Source organism: Accipiter gentilis, chromosome 20 (genome assembly GCF_929443795.1).
Source record: "Accipiter gentilis chromosome 20, bAccGen1.1, whole genome shotgun sequence".
NCBI classification, from domain to species: Eukaryota; Metazoa; Chordata; class Aves; order Accipitriformes; family Accipitridae; genus Astur; species Astur gentilis.
Window position 1 is genome coordinate 19309717 of NC_064899.1, and position 13148 is coordinate 19322864.

Below are 13148 nucleotides of genomic sequence, written 5' to 3' on the forward strand. Positions count from 1 at the left end.
TCCAGAAGGAGACTATAAGAGAGGCAGGTGTGTAACATTAAAAACCTGCAAGATGCCTTGGATGGAAGATCTCTGCAGACAAAGCTGGAAACACTGTAAGTGACAATGCAGATTTTCCCTTTTTGGATTTCCTTGCTGCCTTGCCTCCATTTCCTCCTTCCCAACCATCCAAACAGTACAGTGAAAAGAAAATTGTAGTGATTTTAACCCTGAGCTGCCCCAAGACTTGCAGGTCTTTTAGATTTCCTGCTGGGTAGCAAATAGGTACTTTGTTAGTCTGGTCACGGCCTCAGACAAAACGCATCTTGTGTCTGTTCTCCAGGTTGCTGTGCTTGGGTCCTGCTTGCTAGACCTATGTGTCTCTCTCCAGCCCTGTAGCTGGGCTCTGGACCTGCAGATCTTTTTGAGGTCTGAAAAGCCAGTGGAGCCTGAAATCAGCTCTAGTTTGTCAGCAATTTAAACTTAACTTCTGTGCTCTAGTCCTCTGGATACTCCAGCTTACAGCCCACTCCTTGACACACAGTTAACGTAGATAGCTAAATAACTCAGGCTTAGCGGAAGAGGTTTCCGCAAACAGTTGTTATTTTCTTAGGCAACAGATTTCAAGGACACGAAGGCTGGGTGAGCTCTGGGCCATGGTTTGCTCAGGCTGTATCTGCACCACAAGCACGGAAGCAATTGCCAGCGCTGGATTTAGCTGGCCACCATGGGCTGTGTCCCAGCTCGGGTGAGATCCGGGTACTTGCCCCCAGTTCCCGTGCTGGAGGGACCCTCAGGGGCTGGGCTGGCTCAGGCCAGTGTCATCGCCCCGATTCACAGAGCAGTGGTGCAAGGGATAGGAGCATGGGTCCTTTGGGGCCGGCTGGCTCCGGGGGACGTAGCCAGCTGCTCCCCAGCACTCAGGGGGAAACTTCGGAGGGCAGAGTCTGGCACCGCGTTGTGTAACTTTATTTTAAAGAACTAACTGTGATTTTTATATGGAGCATTTGTGTGCCAAAAATACAGCTCTTTTTATTTAGTGAATATCCTTTGGAAAATTGTAAAATCATGACAGGTTTTCATATTTATTTTACATTCAGTTCAGGATTATACACGATCAGCTTTAGGGCCTTGTAGGAGCCAAGAGAATATAAAGGTTGTCAGAAAATTGGAGGCTTTACACCAGGCTGTTCTGATTTAACTGGCAGACCATTTAAACTTAGTGAGATTTGGGGAGAAGCAGAGCTTTTCAGAAATGTCAGTCTTCTGAGGAGAGTGCTGCAGTTCCTGACTGGCACCCACTCTCCAAAGTTCTGACCTCAACACCAGCAGGAGAAAGGCAGCAGCATCTTTAAGCTATATTTTGTTATTATTGTTCAGAAGTTTCCCCCTTCCTGAATAGATAAGTTTCCCCCGGAGATGTAGTAGCATCTGGGCTTTCTTGCAGCTGAGTTTAAAGCCGCCTGGTTCCCTGAAATGAAGTGACAGCTTTTAGTCTTCCACAGGAACGTGTGAATGTATTCAGGTTCATTTATAACACACAGAGAAGAAAATTGATATTAGAGGGGGGAAAAAAAAAAAGGAGGAAAGAGAAACAAATCTTTGAGGGCTTCATCTGCCCAGGCCGGGAAGTAGTATAATGCATCCACACACTTCAGTCCACGTGAGCAGAGTAGTAATGGGATACACACGCACACACATGCACACACGCATGCACACAAGCTGGGATCCTTTTCAACCAGCCGAATTATTCCTTCGGTCGAAGGTATTTTTCTTAGTTCTAATAATAAACGCTGAAATCTGGGGTTAGTGCAACATACAAAGATAGCCTTTAATAAACACAGTGCGGGTTACGTCGAACTGTATCCAGTATACAATGACCACATTGTTTCTCTTCTTTTTTTGTTTCCACAAAAGTATAAAAGAGCATCATGCTACAGACAGCACATTTTAGTCTGAAGTGGAACTGGCAGAGGATTTCAATGGAAAGTTGATTTATTTCAAGGGATTATGGGAGTCCAGGGATAAAGCTGGCACCCGGCCACAGGGAGAGCCCTTGACCTAGAAGCAGGAACAGTTTTCAAAGCTGTACATGTACATAACTGAGCAGAACACTTTAATTTAGTGCAGAGCATAACCTGAATTCCTTCTCTGAGGGAAGATGAAAGAAAGAAATTTTACTTCTTAGTAGGACGTTGGAAGCTGTATCCAAAGCTCTTTGCCTATTTTACATCTTATTCTGCAGCATTGCAGGAAGCAATTGTTTGTGACAAAAGGCCACTTTCTTCCCTGCTTAACTGGGAAAGCAAATTGAGCTGCCACTCATAAAACCGACTGGATACAGAATTAATTTGCTTTTCCTGATAGATGAAACAAGTTAACAGGCCACTGCAGGTTACTCTCTGAATCAACATATGAAGCATAATTTCATTGTCTTTCCTCCCCCCTTCCTCTAGGCCTTGAGCAGTAATTATAAAGACTTCAAATCTCCCTAGTGACATCAGCTGGTTAAAAAAATTTGGATCACAGGAATAATGTAACCCAGAGCCTGCTTTCAGCAGCATTGTTCACACTCCAGAGAAGGTAATTCTATACAAAATACTCTTCTGTAACTATGCTCTATTAATTTTAGTGGTAGTTTTCAGTAAGCTTCACATCAGGATTCACATCATCTGGCCTATTCCTCACTCAGAAGGTACAAAGCATAACAGCAACAGAACGAGCCTTTAAAACGATATTTTGGAGCGTTGCATGAAGACACTGTATTATATCAAATATGCCATAATAATTACATTTACTAAAACTTCCTAAGCAGTAATAGGCTTCTAGCTCGGCTGGCCTTGAAATCAATCATAAACTTCAGCTGCCTAATTAAGTGCTTTATTCTGCAGCTCTTAGTCCGGCCAAACATCCGCAGGCGTCTGTAGGTATCTGACCTGAATCAAGGACTCTGGGTTTGAGCCCTGTGTTTCCAGACACTGTGTCTGACTGATACTGCAAAACCGCAAAATGCCAGATGGTTTCAACATACTACATAGCTCCCTGTATGGGCATCCACTGACAGTGTGTGCCTTCCTGTAAAATTTCACATGCTGAAACAACTTCTTGCAGTGTGGAGACAACACTGCGCCTGAAAACAAAGATTTAACGACATTGGCGTTGCTCAGCCTCTTGTCAACTTCTGGTCTGGGAAAAATTTTCAGCTGTTCTAAAATTAGAAGATAATGTAATGCTGGCTAGAATAGGGCATAGTCTGGGCAGGCTTCTTCATTATCAGCTTCCTTGTTGAACTTTAATCCCTATTTTATGACCCTTCTGCTGTTTTGGGTTTAGCTTGCATCATGGGCACAAGCCGCCCATCATGGCAGATTTGCACACTGATTTCTCCATGTGCATTAAAATGAGACTAATGGATTCATTTCACTTGTCAGCTATATCAAGTGGTTCCCACCACCCGACCCATGTAGGGGGATCCCATGTAGGAGGCTTGCGATCTGTGGGGGGCCATAGCCAGGGCAAGTTGTCCTTTTCCTACATTACCTAAAGCAATCTTGACTGAGACCACCAGGTCCCCTTGCATGCTGGTCTGCTGGTTTCCTCATAACTTGCACACAAATGCCCTGGCTCTCTAGGGAAATGGGAAAGAGCTGCGGAGCCAGCTCTGCGCAACGGAGGGAGCCTCCTTCCTCAGTGTGTGCACACACCCTTCTGTCAGGCTCTGGAGGGCAGGCCCTGACCCTTTGCGTTTCCTGAGCTAAGTCTTTCAGGGCTGTGAAGTTCTTTGAGCACCCAAACTATGCCTCCGGACATGCCCTGAACGAGCATTGGCAAAACGGTTGGGGTCGGCGCCTGCTTAGCTACTTTATCTGGGAAGGAGAAAAAAGGTAAATTTGGCTCTCAGAGGAGAGCCATTCGGTTAGTCCTGCTTCCTTAATGCATGCAGTCAAGACCTAGATAGGGCAGCTTTAACCTGTGTGTACCTTTGGTTTTAGCTCCGGCATTTAGGATCTAGCACCAGGTACTGTAGGAGATGCAGGCAGTGAAAATGCATGGGATAAAACCTGGCTGCATTTGTCACGCAGAGGAGTTTGAGTCTCCCGCCCAGAAGCCCCATGAAATGCAAGGGTATTAAATCCAGCTTGCAGACAGCTCCTGGAGTCTGTTCTTGAGCATACCTGTTTCTGCCAAAGCCCTAAGAATGAGGCCTTGCAAGCCTGATCCTGAACTGAGCAACACAGAAATGTCTCCTGTGCTGAAGAAAATGATGAACTGCTAACTCATTTTACCCCTCTTGCAGGTCATGGGCAGTTGCATGCATTTGGTAAGGCCAGCTTCATGCTTACCATCCCCACCATGATGTCCAGGAATCCCTGAGAGGCTGCCATTGTGGGGCAGGAACCACCGTGCTATGTAACACGGTGTACGTCCCTTTACCCATGCTTCCCCCAAGTCCTCCATGTCCTTTCTGAAGAAGTTTTAGGTTTGAGATGTCACAAGTACTCCAGATATTGCTGCAGACCTTGTAATCTAGGGTGTTTGCCCCAAGCACATCCTTCTGGAGAACTTTGTCTTGGGATTTCATGAAGAGAGAGGGGGGACAGGAGGAATGCATTTTCTTTAAAGGTTAAAAAAAAATAATCTTTGTGTGTTGAATGCTTTTTGCAGCCAGGTTACCAGGGACATTCTGTGCAGAGAGCTACGCTTGAACTCATTTTCAGCTCCCCTCCTTGGCATTGGTACTAGTAAGTTTGTAATCAAATACAGGGCAGTTGCACCACTGGGCCAATGAGGTCACTTTTAATTCATGGCCCTGTCTGTGGTTGGGTGGGGAAAACATAATTATGAAATCCCTTGGGAAAGGGCTGTCTTGATGTGGCCAGGCGTCTTACTAGTAGCATTTATATAGCATCTTTTCTACTGATAGAAATTAATAAAAAGGAAGAATAGAAACACTTTCTGTTGCTTTTATGTAGCAAGGAAACGTAAATTATTTTACCATTTGTTGCTTATAATTACTTTCTTTCGTATCTACTAATTGTGGCAAAGAACAGGAGAACTCTAATGACAGTAGTGTTAAGTGAATAAAATTTTACTTTAGCTTTAGTGAATAATTTGTCTTCCTCAACTTGATTTACTAATATCTTAGTTGACAAGACTCCCCGTTCTGTGTATTCATTTTGTAGTTAGCGAGAGATTGTTTATAATTTACAGTTTAAGTCTGAGTGCTATTATTTTGCACTGTCAAAGAGCATCTGTTACAGTAGATAGCTCTTCATATGTTAGCGCCACGAAAAATAAAGCACACCAGCCATGTTAGCAGCCAGTTTATGAGCACCCTGCAATGTTCAATGGTGTAAAGGTGAATTTCTTTTGAAAGGGCACAATAAGTCAACTCTGTGTGGTCATCTACAGTGGCATGAGCCTGTGGTACCTGCGTAGGACTCATTCACACCAGCCGTGCAATCCCGATTCAACACTCTGGTTATCTGGGTGGGGTAAAATCCAGGCTAAAATGTGTTTGTAGGCCTTCGATTGTTACCTGATTATCACTACAGGCATCCCAGGGTTTTAAGCACAAGCTTTCCAGAAGATAGTTTATGTACTTTCTGCTTCTATAGGGCAACTTAGAAGTAGACTGTAATTAGAAGATCTGAATTAGATGTAACCATGTGCAGGCAAACTCTAGTATAGCTTTCATGGTTGGCTTTGCCAGTACAGACAGGACCAAGCCATTTCAAAGCACGTTGGAATTAATGTTGTTTACCTTGTGACAAAACCCCAAACCTCTTCAATGAACCCTAGCAAGAGACCTGTCATATTTAGGGTTGGTTACAAAGCTTCGCTTCTCTTCTTGACTGTTAGTCTTTATTTCTCTTTGTTTGTTTGCCTGCAGAGCACAGTAAAGGCAGTAGTTTATGAGGCTCCTTTTCACTGTACCTTGGTGGAGAAGGAAAGCAAGGGCTCTCGACAGTGCAGCTGGCACCAGGCAGCTCTCGTCTCATTTGCCCAAATGGTACTGTACAAGGTTTTACCACTACTGGAAATATCATCACCCTTGTTCAGTTGTGCTACAGCTTTGAAATCATAGATCATACCATCACTATGAATATTATTCCTCTTTCTACAGAAATATTAGTTGCATCCTCACAGATCAGATCAAATCATATATCGACTATAGGTGCATAACTGTGTTCAGCATAGGCTTCCTGTGCAACTAAAACTGTAGCCTAGTCAGCCTTAATGGAGCTTTTTTTTTTTCCAGAGTAAAGCTGATCATCTAAAGCCTGGAGTACTAGTAGCTCACGTTGATCTTAGCTGTGGTTGTGGATCCTCATAATTTTAAGAAATCAGGCCTTACGTTACCTGTTAGAGACCACACAGCTAGTCAGTGATGAGTGCTGTACTTTTTCCAGCTACTCATAGACTCATGCAAGTATGAGGTTTAAAAGAACATGAAAAAATGTCTTCAAATGTTATAAAGTTTAAATAACAGAGAATCGCACATTGCTAGTTACATCAAGCATTTATTGTTCCATTCTACCTCGCGTTTCCTTTGATCTATTTTTAAGTCATTGCAAACTTTGTTAAAATCCAAATTCCACAATATCTGCCCCCCCGCCCCCAAAGTGTCCTTTTGCCTTGGACTCACATTTTGAGAGGTCTGTTTCTTTTGTGTTACTAAAATGCCAAGATTTTAATGGAATGCTTTATTAGGTTTCCAAATGCTTCTGGCCAATAACAAGCAAAGTTCAGCTCAGTAGTTTTAATCTCAGAAACATCAAATCTGTTCTCCCCGCATGTGAGAAGAGCCATGCAGCTCTTAAGAAGATTAAAGCTATAAATTCTAACGTTACAGGGGCCAATGCTTTCACAGTCCAGATCGAGCTGGGTTATTTTATGCAAGTTTTTCCTCATATGAATTTCCAAGACTATTGATAGCCTTCAGTTTTTCCTTGGCTTCCCCCCCCAACCCCCACCCTGTACTCAGGTATGCTATTTGTAGAAGGTGAATACATTGCTTTTTCTTTTGCTCTGCCTCTCTGCTTTATTTTAATGTTAAGAGGTAAATTATATCATTTTCATTATCAGTGCAGCTCACAAAACCATCTGTTACTCAAAGACATCAGGATCAGCAGTCAGCCACCCTCAAAATAAGCAGCTGTAAATCTAGAGTGCCTATACTTTCTAAATGCAGAGAGGCTTTTACATTAATCTCTTGGACTTGCTGAGTAGCTGGTATGGTGCCCAAACACAAGTAAGTAAACTCAATTAGTAAAAATAGACATGATGTGGCAGTTCAATACATGGCATTTAAGCATGTGTGCTACAAACCAGAAGTGCTCGGTTCAAGTCCCAGCGGCTCTGCTTTGTACATGTGATTCAGTTATTTTTCTGGTTGCCAACTACTTGTAAAAAACAATAGTAGTATTTTATTTTCACAGAGATGTAGTACTGCTGTCATTTACACAAGTGTAAATCTGGAGAAACTCAACTGACTTATTAGGATGCTGGATGTTCAGCAACTCTGAAAAATTACATTTTTCAACTGATGCTGAAAGCTAGTACGCAAACCAGATTTAATTTTCATGTGTTTTATATATGTAGAATTACACGGAATGTACTATTATAGGCAGATAAGAAACATTTGCAAGGAATAGATACTTTTTGGAGCTTTGTTCTGCATAACAGGGCAAGTCTGGGTACATTAATTTGCAGCTTAAGACTTAAGGGAAAGTCTCCTTCTTTACCCCCTTTAGCAATGTAGCAGACTACACCTCTTTTTTTATGGCAAGCTGATCAAAGTCAAATTATTCAAGTACAAGTTCTCTAAGATCCCTGTGCTCCACTGCGTAACAGAAGGGCTTAGGTCTGGGTGTGGTGTTCTTGACCTTCTAGTCTTTTGTCTTTTCGGCCTGTTTTACTTCCTCTGTCTGCCCGGTTTTAGCCAGGAGAGCGATCTAAAGAGACCCTGTTTGTTTTCCGTGCACATTATGATAGGCTGCCATTGTGTAACGACATACAGTATGCAGGATAAAACACCCTGCTTATTATAGCATAGTTAAAAGGCCTGTCACTATTTCCATTTCAAATTCCTATTTTCAGGAGTTTACTACTGAGCCGTAACAAATTGCAGGCAGGAAACTTGGCAGTCACATTCCCAGCCTAAGAGCAAATTCTTTTACCAACTTTAAATAAATAAATTAATTAATATTAATGGCATGTGCTCCCAGCATGCAAAATAAAGGAGGTTTTGTTATTGTTTTGTTTTGTTTTACCCTTGAAACAAAAGATGAAGATTAAGGAGAGTATTTACATGCCAAGCGTCCCTATACAAGAGTTATACAACAGACCAGGAGCAGTGTTACCAAGTGATGGAGATGATTATCTGGTGGGCATTCCCAATGAGAGTGAGCTAATTCTCCTAACAGGAATATCAATATAGAAGGGATATCAAGCAACATATACAAGAAAAAGCTGGGAAGAGCAGAAGAGAGTTGTATATCACAAATACTTACAATGCCGGCAAACTACAGCTTAATAACCACAATGGGTGAGAGTGAAATTCTTTGGGGTTAGCTTTAAAGGAACAAACATCAAAACAAAACAAAACAGTAACACCTCAGAGTTGAAGAGTTTGAAGTGGAATAACTAATAGGTGAAACATTTTCATGGTAAATGTATTTTCAGTATATTTTAACAATCCAGATTTTAATTATACAGACAGATATTCAGAGTTTGAAGTCCTGCAAAAAAAAGTTTTTGGTCTGTTTTCCAGAGAGCAGAGATTTCAAGCTGGTAAATGCTCCTATCTTATCTTTCTGTCCACTGAAGATTTGAGCACTGTAAGGAATCTGGGAACTGGTGACTGTAAACTACATGAATTCAGCATGCTATTAAGGGAAAGTGCTACTGCAAGAGTAGCAGATTCAGAGGAAGCAACATACCGGAACTTAAGAAACCCAATGCACATTTTGGCTAGTAAGAAGCATTAAAGATGCTAAAATGTAAGAAGATAGCTGAATCCTCGGAAAGCACAGTAAGTAGGGAATATCAGGTTACAGTTCTTCAGAAAAAGAATAAAAGGGCCTTGGTGGTTGTTGGAATTTCTTCTTTAATTTTGTTTTTGGGAAATTATATTTTTTTTTTAGGTTAAAATAAGGAAACATTGTTACTTCACCTTTGGAGAAATCTAACTTTTTGCCCCACTGATTTTTTTGCTATTTCTGAAAAATCAGCTGGTCTCAAGTGTGCAGTCTTTCCTCAGGAGATAACTATTCTGAGAGATACGTCAAATAATGGAGTATTTGACTGCATCATTTACTGCAGACAACATAACCTGTGTGCCTATGTTGTAAACTGCCTGGGGAAGAAACTTGGCCTCATATAACTGATTTGAGCATCTAGTTCAAACAGGAAAGGGGCATTGATCCTCATTTAGGGATCTGAGGGATTATTAGGTTATAAACAAAGATTTTAGGAAATCACCAACAGAATAACCTTCATGAGAAGGCTTTCATTTCAAGCTACATCACGCAGATTTTGTGATCTCATTGGAGAGACCTTAAATGTGTGCAAAGTTGAGATAATGTGTCTTGGTTCAGATAAATGTTTTTAGAGGCCAAACCGTGACTCCTGTAGAAGCTGAGCCTTTTAGGTACTCTTACAGAGCCTGCAAACTCCTCTTCTGCAGTTTTCAGGATGATCGCTACAAGGGACTTGAAGAAACCGTTCAAATTGGCAGTGGCTTGCACTGAGCTAAAAGCTTCTGGGAGCATTCCTGGGAACCTCTGATACTCTGAAGAGACTCTAGCAAGAGACAACACTGGGACTGGGATGCTTGCCCAGATTATAAACTATGCAGGAATTTCTGTACAGCTGATAAACCCTGCACAGGACCCTGCAAAGTATATACATTTTGTAACAATACCTACAGGCTCTCAGAAATGTCTTTGGGGCAGCAACCACTGATATACAGTACTTGCGAGCTCTGTCCCCTCTGCCCCCTCCTCCCACATTGGGCATATGGTTTGACTATGAGAATTATTTGAGGAATTGCCTGCCGTTTCCCACCCTCCCTACTCCCGCCCCCCCCCCCCCACCCCCGCCATACATTTTTAACCAGCAGAGGGAAACAGAGGGGCTCCAGAATTAGAGGACTGTATGATAAGTGATGAAGACTCTGCAAAGAATATATCCTACTATATAAACTTTAAAAAAGGGCTGAAGCTGTAATGCAGCAAGGGAGACAAGGTCTCTTAAATATGGCTTCAGTTTGCAAGATTATAGGGGTGTATAAAAAACCCCATATGATTTGAGCTGTGTCTGAAGGTGGATCACTTTGGGGGTGAGGGAGGTGGTAGTGCCTCTATATGCATCTGTCATGTTTACTTCTGGGCATAGTGTTACTGCTGGGAACAGACTGGCAAAAGGAGCAGTATTCGGAGAATAGCAGCAAAAGCGATCGTGGGGAGGCAGGTCATCTTGGCTGGGACTCTTTCTAGGCTAACCCACTTTGCATTTACCAGCAGGCAAGGGGTGTTCATCCATGCAGTTATTGCAGAGTAGCTGGTGTCCCATAAATCCACACCCTTGACTGCCTCACCATTAACATGTTCATGAAGACATACCCTCAAGCACATAGCTAACTTTAAATGTATGATTCAGAATCATTAAGACAACGGGACAACTTGTACACCTTAAATCAGACACCAGGTTTACACACCTAGCTGAAGATGGGCCAAATAAGGGAGAGAAATGACTTAATATTTATGTCCTAAGAAATGAGATGTATCACAGAAAGGGAAGAGACAGATTAAATGGCAGGAAAACCATCTGGTAATCCCACTTTTGTAGCATGTTGTATTTTTCAGACCTGTTATGCATATAAGTGTGTGAAATAATCTCCTGAGGTTGGTGGGAGATGTCCTATCACTTCAGATTTTTAGCACCAGAGTGGGTTGGTTGACAGAGATAGTTTATGAAATGGGAAGGGTTTTAGTCAGTGTGTGTTGCTAAACAAGTATGAAAAAAATGTAGATAGAATCATGGGTTTATTTTTGTTTATATTAATACTGTTTTCTCTTCTCCTTGATATGTGGAATTGTTGCTTTTCTGAGTCCTTGGCTAAGCCTTGGGAAGAGAGAATATTCTGTATTGCTTTAACAGTAATAATACTTGTACTTCACTGTCTCACCACTGTTCCACAAGATAAAAGGATAATTTTTACTATCCCTATTCTACAGGCAGAAGAACGGAGGGAGTGAGGATGTCACAGGACTCAGACCAAGACAGAGAGACTCAAAACCAGGTTAGAATTGCAGCAGAAGCAGTGAAGTCTTTAACATATCAGTTTGTGTAATAACCTTTCCAGACTGGAAGAAGGATAATTTAGGGGGAATATGATAGATGTTTGCAAAGTTCTGGGTAGCATGGAGAGTATGGGTAGGGACTGGCCATCCTCTGTCTCGGTGCAAGAGCTGGGAGCATTGAATGAAGCAGGCAGGATGAGGTGATTCTTCTTCCACCAGGGACTTGACCTGTGCAGTGTGACGTAGCAGTTTGTGGATGCTTACAGTTTACACATGCTGATGGAGGAGACTGTACAAGCCTTGGAAGATAAATCCACCGAGGATTACTAAATAGGCAGAAACCACATCCTGCTCAGGAAGTCCCTTAAGCTGAAAATAGTGGGAGGCTAGAGAGGGTGTGGAGGAAGTAGTATATAATGCTCATGTCTCCTTAAGCATCTGCTTATGACCACTGTTCTCCTATGACCACTGTGTGGCCATTCTTATGTCCTGTTGTGCAAAGAAGATGAGAATATAAACTGTGAAAAATCTGTAGTGAGGAACCGTTTCAGAACTAGCATGTCTTGAGTACGAACAGCTTGTGATGAGATGGTCCTGCCCCAGGTGTCCACTCCACTCTCTTGGCTGTACTTGACCCCATGGCAGAACTATCCATGCAAGAGCAAGTCTATCCCTATGATAGCACCTACACTTCACAAGGGTTTGAATTTTACGATTTTTGGAGAGGCCCTGTGGCAAGAGACACATGCTTTGAGAGAAGGCTGAAGACGTGCTTTCAGTAGGCAGGTGTTTCTGGTATACCTGGGTGCCCAGCAAAGTTCCTTTTGACAAAACTGCTTTCACACTGTTGTGTTTTTCTTGTAATTTCTATGTGCTAGGACTTCTAGAGGTTTGAACTGGTATCTTTCATTACCTTAAGTATAAATATGTGATCATATGAGGATGATATGAGAGCAGATCCAAAGTAGGAAGACAGGTATAAATGGGAGGTCTCCTGTGGAAAAAGTGGGCAGGGTGAAAGAGAGCCAATAGGGGAACAATTATTGCCTTTAGTAGCAAGGCCTCTGCTGAAGGGTAAAGAAAGAACATGAGGATCTGGAAAATCTCTGAGAGAAAGATGCTGCCTCTGTGCAGTAAGAAGTCAAAGCGATGCCAGTCTAGTTACAAAATGGTCTGCACAGGCAGAAATAACTCTAATTTAAAGTAATATCCTACATCAGGCTTCCTGTCACTTTTAAAAAAACTATGGAGTTTCAGAGTTCTTTGGACATATCCCTGTGACCTTGCAGAAGAAACAGGAAAAATACCCTCTTAGCTTGTAATCGGATGGAAGGTAAATGTTTACCATGCTCACCTAGGTTGTTGGTCAAAGCCTTGCAGGCTGAGGACTTCTTACCCTCCAGGCAATTCACTGTCATGCCTGCAGCCCATCTCTGCCTGAGGCTTTTCCAACTGACCATGACAATGGGTCAAATCTAAGGGGATGTAGAAATTCCTTCATACCAAAATTATCCCACTTAAATTTTTGTTTGATGTTTATGCACCGCTCAAAGTTGCCATTCCTGTGCTGCAGGTGACTGCAGTTTTGTGGCATACGATACCTTTTGAAAACAAAGAAATATAGCTCTTTTCTGTGTAAAAGATGCCTGTATTTCAGGACTCGTACTATATTTCTGGTTAATACTGTATTAATTATTAGTTTTCTTTTTGACTGTACGGTGCAAGTGTAGATACAACATAACTCTGGTCTTAGACATAAAGCAACTTGTACTTATCTCTGCCTTGAAATGAAGGCATGAGCCCAGATTTACCAATATTGGCTGAATTTGATAAACTTCAGTTCTGAATTTGCACGAGAGC